The 14,529-nt window shown below is 39.5% G+C and overlaps 1 protein-coding gene across 1 annotated transcript in view; it reads left to right on the top strand.

Annotated features, from left to right (window-relative positions):
* Positions 1–14,529, top strand: part of ZBTB20 (zinc finger and BTB domain containing 20) — a 387,189-nt gene that overhangs the window by 269,949 nt on the left and 102,711 nt on the right. The window contains exon 7 of the mRNA XM_088534147.1: positions 3,289–3,343. The gene's annotated coding sequence lies outside the window, so the exon portion shown is untranslated. The remainder of the gene's footprint in view (positions 1–3,288; positions 3,344–14,529) is intronic.

The following is a 14,529-nucleotide window of genomic DNA, read 5'->3' as shown; positions in this document are numbered from 1 at the left end:
CAAGCCACTTACTGAATTTTTAGAAACAATTAAATCCTATTTGCGAAAGAGACTTTGGCATTTAAGATGTTAATTTTATTGAAAATCAGTGGTAATTAAGCTAACAAAGGTGAGATATTCTGAAGTCACCAAGTGATTTTCAGCCAAAATTTCACTGACTTCCAATAGACTTGACTTTAAATGCCTTAGTCACTTTTGAAAATTATATTTAGTCTTATAAATCAATTGCCTGCTTACATAATGTAGCTTACATGGCTGGATTTCACTATTTTAACTGCCATGAGTAAAACTTCCTGAGGAATTCTTAGGAACCTAATTCTCCTTAAAAGCAAAGGAAGATGAATTCCTAACTATCCTTAATATATGATTTTAATATGAATCTAGCCACACTGAATCAAGGACAGACTTAAGATTAGCCCCTGGCTATTTTGTCTGATGGCCAAAACAAGTAATAATGATTAATTAATACTGAGCGGTGAATATAAAATGATTGGTGGATTCACCAGTAGGACCACTCCACCAAATAGGAAAATATTGGGTTGAAAACAAATGACATAAATAGAAACAGGTAATTATTTGGTTTATGACATGAATAACTGGGAAAAATGGTCAACCCTCATAGACTTTATTTTTTATGTATTATATAATAGTATATCTTGAAGAAATCTACTATGTTAATATAATGTAATTAGGTTAAGCATGTCTCTAGTGACAAACAGAGCCGTATGATAAAACATTTCATCCCAGCATTTTAATGGTTCAAGTTCTGTTCATGGTTTCAATTAAGTCAGCAAGATTGCACAGGGCCGTGAGAACAGAATTTGGCCCACTTCTCCCCAAGATACATGTTCTACAGTTATCTAACCTGGAATGAATCATAGTTTCCTCAGACACGACTTGTTTTTCAAATACTTTGCGCGGAAGGTTTTGTTTTTATGCTTCTTCTTTTGAATGAAACTTGTAATCAAGTGTCCAGACCACTTGTGATCTTTTAAAAAATTACGGTATTTTACTTTTGGTGTTTTGCCAGAGCCTTGCTTGTAGCTTCAAGTATATTGCACTTACGTAAACTTACTCTGTAGTTTTAATTAGATAGAGTGGCCTTGTTCATTTCTTATATCAAATCCTATGGTAATGTTGGTGTAAGTCGTTAGTCAGCATCTCCAGAATTCAGGCTATAATTTGTAGAATCCTTTGGCATCTGCACCATCAAAATTGCTTGACACTTTCCCTTATCATAACTTGTTTTCTATGGCTTATAACATAGCCAAACTCTAACCACTTGGGCTAAAATTTTCCATTCTGGGTTTGTTTCTCATGTTGGATGCCTCCCACTTTTTTCTTTTCCTTTTTTTTTTTTTAAAAAAAAAGCCCTGGGCTTCAAGACACATTCTTTGGCTCAGATCTCTCATCTCAGGTTCTTCCATAGCATGCAGATCACTGTCCTAGCTGCTCAAAACCCTGAAAGAAATACTTCCAAACTACCAGCTACTACCACTCATTCACATATAGTTACGCCTATGGGTTTCATGTCTAAATCTTCAAAAACAATGTAGAAGGAAAATAAAGAATACAAACTTAGCAAAGGCTTTTTTTTTTTCACCAGAAGAACTTCCTTGTTAAAGTTCATGTGATTCATGAACTCATGAGGAGAAATTTCCTATTAAACGGGTCCTCTCTAGGTGGCCTATCCAATGGTCACTATCAGTGTCTTGCTTGTCACCCTGTAGTTTTTATGATTCTCCCTACTCCAGGATTTGCTGTATTTTTTCCCTCTCCCTTGCTGGATGATCAAACACTAGATACACAAACATGCTTTCTGTCCTACTCTCCTCTACTGAGTCTTGAATGAAAAAAACATTCATTTTCTTTCCCCCTTTTGCTCCAGTGGCAGCTCTTCACTTTTCCATCACTATCACAACTTTCGCAGGAAGGAGGGAGGTAGTCTGTCCCTGTAATCTGTCAGGAAGGAGTAGCTCAGGGCCACATCTGGACTAGTCTGTACCATATGGGTTGCATGATCTTCGTCCACTGGACTCCTAGTCTACTATCTGTTGGAGAACACTGTGTAGTATGGTGATTTGAATTTCTTCCCTACAATATCAGCTTAGTGAAGGGAAGGAAGGACAGGACTGGTTTGTACTTTTATTGCAGAGGGAACATAGATACCGTGGACTGAAGACCTCACATACATAGGCTCCCAGCTTCCACTTATCTGAAGTGGCCAATACCTGCTGGTGCTGTGGAGTATCGGTTGTTGGGAGCTAAATAAAATTAATTTCTCCTCACTTTCTGGTAGCAAAAGAGTGTCCTTCTGGTGCATTGTCTCTTCTTTTCCTTCTCATTATGAATTTCAATTTAAAATTCACCTGAATTTTCTGTTCTGCAAATCATCTTCATTTTATAGAAGGAGATTGAGCAACTTCTCTAACAGTTTGGGAGGAGGAGGGGAATCTGCCATAGTTTTTTGTGTCAATTGGGAATTAATCTTCTCATTACAATTCAGAGCATTGGGCTATGACTCATTCTATTCAATGTTTGATTCTAGGTTACTGTGTTCTGGACAATGTGTTGACAATACAGCTTAGATATTCCATTATATACTTTGGAAACTAGGCCCTTAGTCTTCCAAAAGTTTTCACACCTTTAGACCTTTCACTTTGATGAGTCCATTTTTATCCTCAAGGGTCTCAGGGCAAAAAAATCTTTCAAGGCCTAAAGATACTGGGCTGATGGAAGGAACTAAGCAAACTTATTTTTTTCTGTGCAGCTCTATGTTGTAATGTAAGCACCCTTAGCCCAAATAATATGTCTAGCTCCTCTCCTGTGAAGGACAAAATGAAGAAGGAGAGTCCTGCTTTAGAGACCTGCATCATCTGCCATGACAGCTAAGAAGGATGCCTTTTGAATCGGGCAGGGTTTTTGTGATAAGAACTTTTGTCCATAGGAGCCACAAGCCTATTTCACACAGGCCGTTGAACAGTCACCAGAGGATATTTAGTCTCTGCTGGCCTGGAATTGCCCCAGGATGGAAATACTCCCTAGCCATTGCTAGCTCTCTCGGCTACATAGCTTTTGAGTCAGATATCTTCAAAACTTCAAAGGATTTTGCAGTTTGTGGATTTAAAAAGCATTTCCCAGCCACCCTGTGGAAACTGTCACCATCTATGTGTGTCCTTGGTCCCCATTCTGCCCCCCCCCCTTTTTTTTGTCTTGGTATAATTTAGTGTGCTTGGTTTTGCTTAGTTTTGTAATTTTCTTTTTTTTAACCCTTCTTTTTCTTTATAGATCACTGAGGGTCAGTTTGTGGCCTTCCCCTGGAGGAACCTTTCCTGTCTCTTGTGTAAGTATTTATACCAAACATTTTCTATTTTCCATGAGATGAGTCATGCATTTTGTTCAAGTTCCATTCAAGCCAATGTAGAGCCCTTCTGAACTTTCCTGTTGTTCCTTGTGACTGCAAGACCCGCCGTTGAGTTTTGTTCTTATTCTCATGCAGTAGTTCAAAAATATTAATGCAGGATCAGCTTGTAGGGCTTGGGTTTAATTCAGTGATGTTGTGGGATTGATATAGAATCAGTATGTGCAGTTCTGGATGAAGGCTAGGAGATTTCTGGAGTTACATATATCCTGATTGGAATTATGCGGTTTGAGCCTGATTCAAACTAGAGCATTGAATTCCGCATTGTGCAAATGTAAAACAAGTACAGAAAATAGTATTTCAACCTGTTTTTGTGACATGGAACCCTTTGTTTCCTGTATTCTTTCCTACCCAGTACAGACCTGCTCTGCATTATCTAGGTAGGTTTAATATGCTGTATTCACTTTGACATCTAACAATACTAGAATTAAAAATCTGTCAGTAATTCCTGTGGAAACATCATGTAGGGTTCTTGCCTATTCTCATTCCCTTGAGTTTTGCTGCTGCTGTGTAAGTTGACATTGTTTTTTTTTTCATTGTAGAAATATATTATGTTAATAATGAGAATTGCAATTTTAAGAGCTAGAGCAGTGAGAATTAAATTTTTCATGACTTGAGTTTTGTTTTTCTTTTGTGGAGGGAATAGGTGGTAGGATTTTGGAGGGCTTGTTTGTTTTCATATGGTTTATAATTCTGCTAATACAAGATGTTTTTGTGTATTTAAAACAAAAATTTACACTTTCCTAGTGGCTCTTAATGCACATGGACTGTGCAATCTAGTGATTCTAAAACAACCTCTGGAGATCAGCTAGTTCAGTCTCCTGCTCAAGCAGGGTCATGTAGAGCATGTTGCACAGGATCATGTCTAGGCAGATTTAGAATATGTCCAGGGAAAGAGACTCCAGTGCTCTGTCATCCTCTTATCCTGTTGCTGGCCACCACTGAAAAGAGTCTGGCCTCATTCTCTTGACACCTGGCCTTAAGGTATTTGTACACACTTATGAGATCCCCTCTCAGTCTTCTCTAGGCTAAACAGGCCCATCTATCTCAGCCTCTCCTCATGTGCTCCAGGCCCCTAATCACCTTCATAGCCCTACTCTTGACTCTCTCCAGTAGCTCCATGTCCCTCTTGTACTGGGAAGCCCAGAACTGGACCCAGCAAAGCAGACGTGGCCTCACCAGGGCTGAGTAGAGGGAGAGGATCACCTCCTCAATCTGCTGGCAAAGCTTTTCCCAATGTACCTCAGAATCCCATTGGCCTTCTTGGCCTCAATGGTGCATTGCTGCCTCAGTCACCTTGTCCACCAGGACATCCAAGTCCTCTGCAGAGCTGCTCTCCAGCAGGTCAACCCCTAATCTGTACTGATGCTTGGGGTTATTCCTGCCCAGGTTCAGGACCTTACACTTGACCTTGTTGAACCACACGAGGTTCCTCTCTGCCCAACTCTCCAGCCTGTCCAGGTCCCTCTGAATGGCAGCACAACCCTTGGGAGTGTCGTCTACTCCTCCCAGTTTGGTATCATTAGTAAATTTTCTGAGCGTGCCTCTGTCCCTACATCCAGGTCACTGAGGAATAAGAAGTAAGTTGAACAAGACTGGACGCAGTTAAGACAGACCAAAATTTTCCAAGTGTCCACCAGTGTTCTGGACACTGTTTTGGGGTGACCAGATCTATTTGGGGTGCCAAAAATAATGAAGGCTTTAAAGCTTAGACTTAAAGCTCCATGTCCAAATAAATCTAGATTTGTGTTCCTTTAGATCTCCATTTTGCAATTTAAATTCATGTCTGCTACCTATTCAGAGAGGGAAGTAGATGGCTGTTAAAGTGCTACTTGGAGAACAAAAACACAACAAAACAAAAAGCACTAAACAGTAAGAAAGATATCTCTTTCTTAATTGGAGGAGGAATTATACATGCAGATTTATTTTCGAGTCATTTTGTGATTGCTGGAATTTCTTTGGAGGAATGCTAAAGTACAAGTGGGCACACATTTTTTTCTCAGGTACATGCTGAAACAATCAAAAAGAGCTTTCTTTTATTGATACCTGGCCTGCAATATGGGAATTTAACATTTCAAGTTGACTCTCTATTTTTGCCAGGAAGAAATAAATGGCACACTTCCTTCTCCCTCTCCTGCGGGCAGAAAAGTGAGACCTTAGGTGGTGATTGCGAAAGGTGCTATGACAGTGCCAGCTCCCGAGGAGATGTATTTGAGCTGACCTATCATGCCTGTGATGTCCCCATATTTCTTTCCTTTCTCCTTTTCCTTTCATTACGAGATGTCCCAAATCTGTAATTTACAATGTGCTCTCCCAGTTTTTCTCTGATATATCTGCCACAAATAAGAAGCAGTCTATGCGCATGCATAGCTCCTGATGGCAGTGTCAGGCCTGTGCAAGGAAGGGAGCAGAGGCCCCCACCGAATGCAACATGGCTTACGTCTAATGTGACATTTATTTGACTCAGAAAGGCGATTGATTAAAGTCCCACCAGACCTTTGCCATCATGTATTATGTATTTATCCAGCAGGGGCGGTTCATAACAGCCCCTGACAAATCCTATTATTTTTGCTGGGGAACTTCATGGTATCAATAAAAAGTGTTAATGATACTCCAGGACTTGAAATACACACCACATATGTTAACACTTCCTGCAGCAGCAGCAGAGTCGTTCAGGCTTGTGACAGGGACTGTGTGTCTTCAACATTTGTACAGACGTACCAGCTTATCCCTGTTCTACCTTTGCAGTTTGCAGTAGCTGGATATGAGGCGGTTCAGTTTGAAGTGACAAGCTAGCTCCATGCTAAGGCATGGGGAAACGAGGAGTTGAAACCCCTTCCTGGTAGTGCTCTGCTGTGTGCCCATGAAGAAGTCATTTCACATCTATCTGCTTCTCTTTCCCGACCTGTTAAACTAGAGTTGACCACTTTCTTGTGTCTTTAAATCAGGCATATTTCACAAACAAAGTTTTCTTCGTGCTGCTCCATTTCCATCTTGGCATGTTGCGTAAGGAACCTCACTTTATTTCAGACGTGTAAAGTTGTAGTGGTTCTCTCCCTTCTCTCTGCAAGATAGGTCCTTCAGGTCACTAATATTTTAAATTCTATTTAGTAAAAGATAAAGTAGAATTGGGACATGTTTACTTTGGAAGCTGCTCATGGTTCTTGTCAGACCTGTCCTGATCTGCAGATAATTCGTTCCATTCTCTGCAGAACTGAACAGAACCTCTGCAGAACCCTCAGCATGGAGGCTGGGCTCTCTTCTCATACCTCTGTTCTCAACTTGCTGAGGAGTCTGAGTCTTCTTTCTCCTCTTCCCCCAAGCTGTGTGTCTGTCCATCTATGTGTCATCTAGTTTTTGGAGGTGGAAAGAATTCATGGATCTTTCCCCCAAGCAGTATCTCCACTTAGGAAGCTTATGATTAGTCTCTGCTCCACTTGGATATCATGAAGAGTTTGAGAGAAGTAGGTGCATTCTCTGTCCAAAACTGACTTTTCCTTGGAACAGAAGACTTCTTACAAGTCCCTAGCCCTTCTATCATATCTCCTGCTAATGGTGTGTTACAGTATCAACAGTGCTTTATAGAGAGATAGGTAGCTAGAGTAGAATAAATAGCTACAGTAGGAAGCTCTTCTCACTTCCAGACCACTAGCCATTCAGATGGAACTCGTATCAGGTTGAAGAGTTAGCTAGTGTTCACTTTGGTAAGTGCAAATCAGAATGGTAGGATAGCAATCCAGAGGTAAAAAAGTTGCATGTTACATCTGAAATAGGAATTATAATCAAACTGAGGTGTATTGAACTCTAGAATAATTCCTGTTAGATTCTGTACTGAGTTTGATCCTTGTTCTTTGACTTTCTATTTAAAAAAGTGTCATTTATTCCTCAGTTTCATTAAGACGTATTCGGTCAAATGGTGATGACCTAAGTAAGCTGAGCAGTATTTTACTGATCTCATCATAGTTTTCAGCCTCATCAGTCATACGGTCAGTGATTTGTATGTCAAAAGACACCTGGCAGTGTTCCAGCCTGCCAGCTGCCGGTTTCTGAATATACATATTCATTTTATCAGACATGATGATGCTCGAATAGTCTTTGGTATCTGTGTATGTATCCCTACTGGTAGTGCTTGTCCACTGACAAACTATCATCTGTTGGGACTCTGAACCATCACAGTGAAATATCATCTAATTAAAGCTGTTTGAATTCCTTTGCTTGGTTAGTGCACTTGGTGCTATTTTGCAGATGGAAAGTTGAAAACAGCAACAGTGATTGCTACATCAGGAACAGGGAGGAGGCACCTCACCTCTTCTGTTGTGAGGTTTCTTGAGAAGCTCTCCGTTACTTCAGATGAGGATAATAACCTCCAGGTCAGGCTTATTCATGAATCAGAAAAGAACATTTGCCAAATGCCAAAAAAAGTCTAGATGTAATAAGCCTTATGTTTACAACAGCTTTCAAGAGTTAGCATTTTTTTCAAGAATTATCATAATTAACATAATAAATTGGCATGCAAATTATCCAGAAGAATCACTTTATCCACTCCTGAAAACAAGGAGTTGTTCAAAGGGACTGGTCTTCTACACAGCATTTTGGAACAGGAAATAGAGTATTTTTCCAGCTATTGTATATCTCCTGAAGGAAAGGAGTATTCCAAAAGAGACATGGGCAAAGGCCCTTTACTTGGCATTTGCAAGTGGAAGAAATGGTGAAACAAGCTAGAAATAGAAGTGAAGTAGAAATTCTGTTCTGGTATGTGTATAGCAATTGAACTGTGTAACTGAGAGTACACCCCAGAATGAATAACCTTGAGCAAGGGCCACCGTTTTAAATATAATTCTTTATCGAAAGACATAACTGTCAAATGTACTTAAGCAACAAAGTTACATGAAAAAAAAAGTGCTCTCATGAAGTTCATGATTTTGTTGCAGCACGTCTTTGGCAGAAATAGACCTAATATCCAGAAAACTCTAAAAGTAACCCACTGCAGGGAGCTGTGAGCTGGCAATTGGTGGAGCAAAGTACAATTTCAGGCTTTGTGTCAAGCATGAGTTTAATATTAATGTTCAAATTGTTTAACAAATAATAATGGCCACTTGTGAAGTTGATGTGTGAATTATGACAGAGGCATATATGCAACCTATTTTTAATTACAGCAACTACAAGATATCCACTGAAGTTGAATGAGGTTGAATTTAAGATTGGTCAGGATGACAGCTGAAAATGTCAAGGCCTTCTGCCATTATGCTTACCAGTGAACTTTTTGTTCAGGGTTATTTTTCATCTAATTAGGATAATACAAGGTATTGTGTGTTAGCTTTTTTTGAAATGTAACAGGTTAGAGCAGAAAAAACTTCAGTCTTAAACCAAAAAGTTCATTTAGACTTCACTAGAAAAAAAAAATAAAAAAGGAGGAGACAGAAAGAAAATAGAACTGTCCAGGACACTTCTGGCAAGATAATTTAGTACATTTTGATGGAGAAGACCATCTTGCTGAATCGGTAGCAGCATTTATTATAGCAGTCTTAACAGCAAGCATCAAAATATTAGGACATCACAGTTTGTTAGGTCTGAAGTCACTGCACAAAATGGCACAGCTACAGAATGTAGTGAATTTGGGGAGATATTCCGTTTGCAGCTATGGTATATTATTTTCCAGCTTTGGCAAGCATGTTGCTGTTCTATAGTTACTATCATCAACAGTCTCTCTTTCTCCTGTGATGTGTTATCAGTCCTGCTGACTATTGTCAACTACTAAGAACAAGTAGCAGTCTAAGAGTGGTTACTCTTGATTTCCAGAAACAGGTGGTTTCCCAAAAAACATCTCTTGTCAAATAGATCATAGATTTGAGGAGTCAAACTGGCATTGAAATATGAATACTTGAAGCGGTCTAAATGCAGGACTAAGTCTCCATATTCATGCAGAATGTGCATGAGAAAGTATCATGTTTGAAAATTAGTTTATAAGGATATCTCATCCATTTCTTTTTTTCTCTCTTTCTTTCCTACATAATAAAAAAGTAAGCCACCTGCCATGTGTTTGCCTAAGTGCCATTACAAAATGTGCAAGTCAGTTCTTCTGTGACCATTGATAAGCCTTCAGGCCATGCTTCATGAAGGCTGTTTTATCTCCTGGTGGGAATGGGAACTCCTAGATGCAAAAGATCCACAGCCTATTAAGAAATAACATTTTCTTCCAATGAAGTCCTGTTCACTACTACTCCCTTCCATCACTTTGGATAATTTCATGCTGAATATAGCTCTAATTTGGTCCCCTAGGTAATATTTTCATTTCATATGTTTGTGTGCCAACTAAATAGTGTTAGATACTTCAGCTCCACCAGAAGCAACGTTTTTTTTTTTTTTTTTTTTTTTTTTTTGGATTTGAATAGATCTTCACTCTCTCCTATTCCATCAACTTGAGTTTTAAGTTTGTTAGAATAGTTGCATCAGTTTTCTGAATGCTCTTTCCTTGATTTTTCCAAGACAGAAATAGAATCCCGTCTTCAAACAACATATAGCCTAAAGGTATTTATGTTACATTTCAGACAACCAGTAAAGTAAGGATCATTTGTGACATTTGGATATAGATATGTGGTTAAATTTCATATGCATCTCAGTTCACTTAGGCTGGTTACTTGTAAAACTTACGATTAATTGAATTTCACTTTTTACTGTAAACCTGCTCTTAGATAAAAGACAAAAATTAGTGTGTTATTTTCTTGAGGCTCTGCAAATATGTACTGAAGGTTGTGAAGGAAACCTACTGTGTGATCAGCATATAACCAACCTCAAAGACTAATGTGTTTCACAAAGTGTTTTTCATTTCTTGCACTTGACTAATCCTTCAAATTTTGGTTTTGAGTGCTGTAAATGTCCATGCATGCTTAGCATGGTCTAATTATGACACTAAAGAATTAAATTCTGACATAGAAGACTGAAAAAAAGCTTTTCTTTCAGTAAAGTTTAATGGAAAGCTAACAATTTTAGTCCTTGAATTACCCATCGACTAAGGCATGCCTCAAGGAAGATTGTCAAAAATGCTGTTTTGTTTTTTTCTAAACTTGTTGAACATATGCTGACAGCTAATTTCTTTTGGAGCCTGCAAATTACTCTCACATTGATACCGTCTACTGTGACTTTTGAGACATTGTCTTCACCTTACATCCTGGCATGGGCATGTTCTGATGGATGGCACCATGGTACACACAATATGTCAGTGTAGCGTCATAGCCTTGTTGTTCATCAGCCCAGTTTGTCCTCTTGGAGAAATTTCCAAAATGCTGTAGCCTAAATACAACAACAGAAGCATGTAACATGTTCAAGGAGAAGCGCTGATTTAGTTTTTGTTAAGTCCTTCCCCTCTTCTGTATCTTACTCCAGCAGCATTTTGTTGGAGGAGAGGATCCTGGATTCAAGTAAGAAATTGCAGGGTATGGGACTCAAGTGAAAGTGAAGCTACTGGATTTGTAGGTGAATGTGCTTCCTGTTCTGGGGGGTAAAAGCATAAAAGTGAATAGATATTTAATTTAGCTCTGTATGTAATCATAGACATGATATGGAAACACTGTCCCAAAATTAACCTCCTAGCAGGTGAATGAGGCCTCAATATTATTAAGAATAAACAACTTCCCCCTCTCCACAGATCTTATTAGTTAGAAATTGCAGTTTTGTTTAACTAAAAAAAGTAGAAATTCAGCCTCTATCTTGCCCCAAAATTCTTTCTTCAACACTGCCCCATCTCCTCTTAAGTCAGGCCTTTGCTCATCCTGCAATCCTTCTGCTAGTCTTCATCTTAACTCGTAATTTTGCTTGTGATACCATATCAAATGCTTTACTGATATATTAAATTTGCTGCTTTTCCTTTGTCTAGAAAATCAATTATCAAAGAAAGTTTTTATCAAAGAAAGTTATCAGGTTAGTCTACTGCAAACTACCTTTGGCAAATTCCTGTTGTGTTTTATCCCATTTTTCATTTACTCACCTGTCGTCTGCTATTTTTCCTTCCCCGTTTGCCATGCTGTACAGCCCGCTATTGAAGCTCCTGATGTTCCATCAAAATCAGACTTGTGTAAGGGAGATCGGAATCAGTTTCAATACACCGGAGCAAAATCCCATTCATCCTTGCACCTACAAAGTGTTAGCTTCTCATCTGGCAGACAAATAAAATTCCTTTTGCTGTTTTCCATTGTCGTTACGGCAAAGGGCAGGGGAGCTGATTTTGAGCCTGGGCTGGTGAGTGTTGCTGATGATTTGCAAAAGTGTGTCTGGAGATAGAATCAGAGACATCTACCTGCACATGAGAGTACTTGGGCACTTGCATTAGCAAAACCTTAATGTATGTATCAGTAATGAAAATCTTAATTAAGAAAGCTGCATCATTGTCCAGGAACACTCTTTCTTTCTCTGTCTGTGAAGTCCTTTGTGTATTGCAGCATCTACCTGGTCTAGACAGACAGAGCCCTTGAAGAGCATGTCTGGCAGATCTTCTCCTGATTATTAACAACTAGCAAATGGCAAAATCTTCCTCTCCTTTTGTCTCGATACTGATGCTCAGAGTGGAGCATACAGTATACTTAACAGCTTGCTTGTTTGTTTTTTAATTGCTTTTTTTCCCACTTCTTTATTATATTGATGGGTTTCAAAAATCCAGTGCCATTGACTGGAATTGAATTATGTAGCTTATGGTTGCCAAAATGTGAGCAGACACCTATTTACCCAAAGATATACCTATCCCTTTAGAAACAATAAACTCGTCTATGCCATGTTCTGTACACACAAAAAAATATGCTAATGAAATGCGAAGACTGAGATTTTAATCTCAGTAAACTCAGGAAATTTGGAGTTAAGGTTCCCACAGCAACCTTACCTTTGCCCCTTTCTTACAATAGGTTCTTTTACTATATGATCCCAAGCTCTGGGCTTGCCAAGGCAATATAGGGCATAGAGAAGACAGTGTGATGGGTAGGAACTGCTGAGTTTTTTCCCATAATTGCACTACAGAAATATTTTGTTTGTGGAACGCTGCCTGTGTGTTTCTTGTGGTTTGAAGCGTGTTCAGAAAGCCTCACAGAGGAAGGGATGTAAGGACAAGTCACAGATCTGCCGATAAAAGCGCAAGGAGCATCAGGTGAGGAAAGGTGTGCACATGCACGTACATGCAGACAGGCACACGTTTCTGTGTGTGAAAGCCCATCAGAATTGTATCACCTGCTGGTTTCCAGTGAGACAGACTGTCTTCTCACATTTGCCATCTTGTCACTGACATTGGTAGTTGTCCTGGACTCATACTTGCACAGTAGGAGAATATACCCCCAGAGAGGCAAGGAGGGACTGCGCTTCATTTCAAAGTAGTCACATGTCTGTACAAATCATCAGAGCTTATCCCATACAGAAATCTTCAAATGCAGTGATATTCCTCTTGCAAAATGTTACTTCTTTTGAGGAGTTCTGAGAAGACTTGATGTGGCCATTGGTCTGTGCAAGACAAAAAAGCTATGATTGACTTTATGTCGTCAAATCTGAAAATAAGTTTGGGAGTGAAACCCATCTATTCTAGCATCAGCCTGCAGCTCCTGTTTCAGCCACCATTAATATTTCCAGAACCAGTGTTTACCTCACAGGGTAAGAAAGACATCAAAACTCAGAACATTACGGGTTGAATGAAATCTTCAAATTAAACTAACGACTGATTCTTATCTGCTTGTTATTGTGCCATTGCATTTATATCTACATGTTAAATAAATGTAAAATCACCTGCAGTCTGATTTGATGGCACTGTATACCAAAATGAAAAATAAAATGATTAAAAGTGTAGAAGCAGAAAATTGGTAAACTGGATTCAAAATCTTTCTGGAAAGCTATTGCTATCACAGTCGAACACCAGACCTCATGGGCAAGGGAGAAGGAGGCTGTTGTCCCTGTGTCACTTTAAGTGAGAGTTCCAGCCTTTTCAGAGACCACACAATCCCATGTCAATACTACCAGCTGAATCACGAGCTTGCAAGCAGGCAGACCTCGTCACCCACACAGTTTCTGACCTCACTGCCAGCTGTTTTGCCTGCCAGCTGTTAGCACTTATAGTCACTGGACCGGACTTAGGAAGGCCAGCCTTGAGCTTGGCTGGTGCCAGGGCTGATGGCGTGCTTAGCTCCAGCCACGGCCAGACTGCCCAACCTGCACAAAGCAGAGCTGCTGCTTGCCAAAACGCCACGCTAGGGCTTTAGCCTTGCTCTTTAGGGGTGCAAAGCATATGGCAGGCACATCTGAGTCGGTCAGGACAGGGCTGAGCCGGCTATCAGTGCAAACACTGTCTGTTAGTCCTTTGTGTTATATCTCCATTGCAGATCACAGGGATAGGGTCTTTTTATTTTTCATTTGCCATTTACACTATTGAGAAGTTTCAGTGTATCCACAGTTAGAAAGCTGGAGCTCCAAGACTGGGAAAATACTTGAGAAAGATATTTTAATATGGTAATAACCTTGTTATTTCAAAACCAAATGGTTTCAAACATGGCAGTGCTGCTACTTCTCTTTCAGGACTATGTACATGTCAAGTTTGATGTTTTAAAACAAAGCTATGTTATAATTATACAAGCGCGTTTAAGAAAAACAAAGCAGCTTATTAAAACTTAACAGCTGGAAACTGTTTTTTACATACTTGGATGACTCAAAAACAGCTGAATGGGCTTTTGCAAAGCTTTCCCAAAAATGTCATTTCTGGATTGAGACAAGGCATGAGAAATATCTGCGTGAAAGGTAACAGTTTTAGAAAGATATAAGCAAATACAGACAGAAATTATTTAGTTCCTCCACTTGTGCTGCACAGTTGTTAATGTTACGCTATAAAAATAAAAGATTTCATATTTCTCTAGTTTTCCAAAGATTTCAAAGGTCTGTTCTAGAATTTAAAGAAGTAAGCTTTGTAGCTGTGAGTTAATCAAATATTAATATTGCATTTGAATATTGCGCACTCAGACAGGGAAACAAAGGCAAAGAGAAAAGCACAGGGCTTGCCTAAGTTCACACAGGAAGAGAAGAGGACCATGCCTAGCACCCGGACCTGTGATCCCTGAGCTCTGCAAAGGCAGGTCTGCCCACGGCCACAC

This window comes from Tinamus guttatus, unplaced genomic scaffold (genome assembly GCF_059628265.1).
Source record: "Tinamus guttatus ecotype Peru unplaced genomic scaffold, ASM5962826v1 Tinamus_guttatus_pri_ptg000035l, whole genome shotgun sequence".
In the NCBI taxonomy this organism is placed as follows: domain Eukaryota; kingdom Metazoa; phylum Chordata; class Aves; order Tinamiformes; family Tinamidae; genus Tinamus; species Tinamus guttatus.
This window is presented reverse-complemented; position numbering and strand designations above follow the sequence as displayed.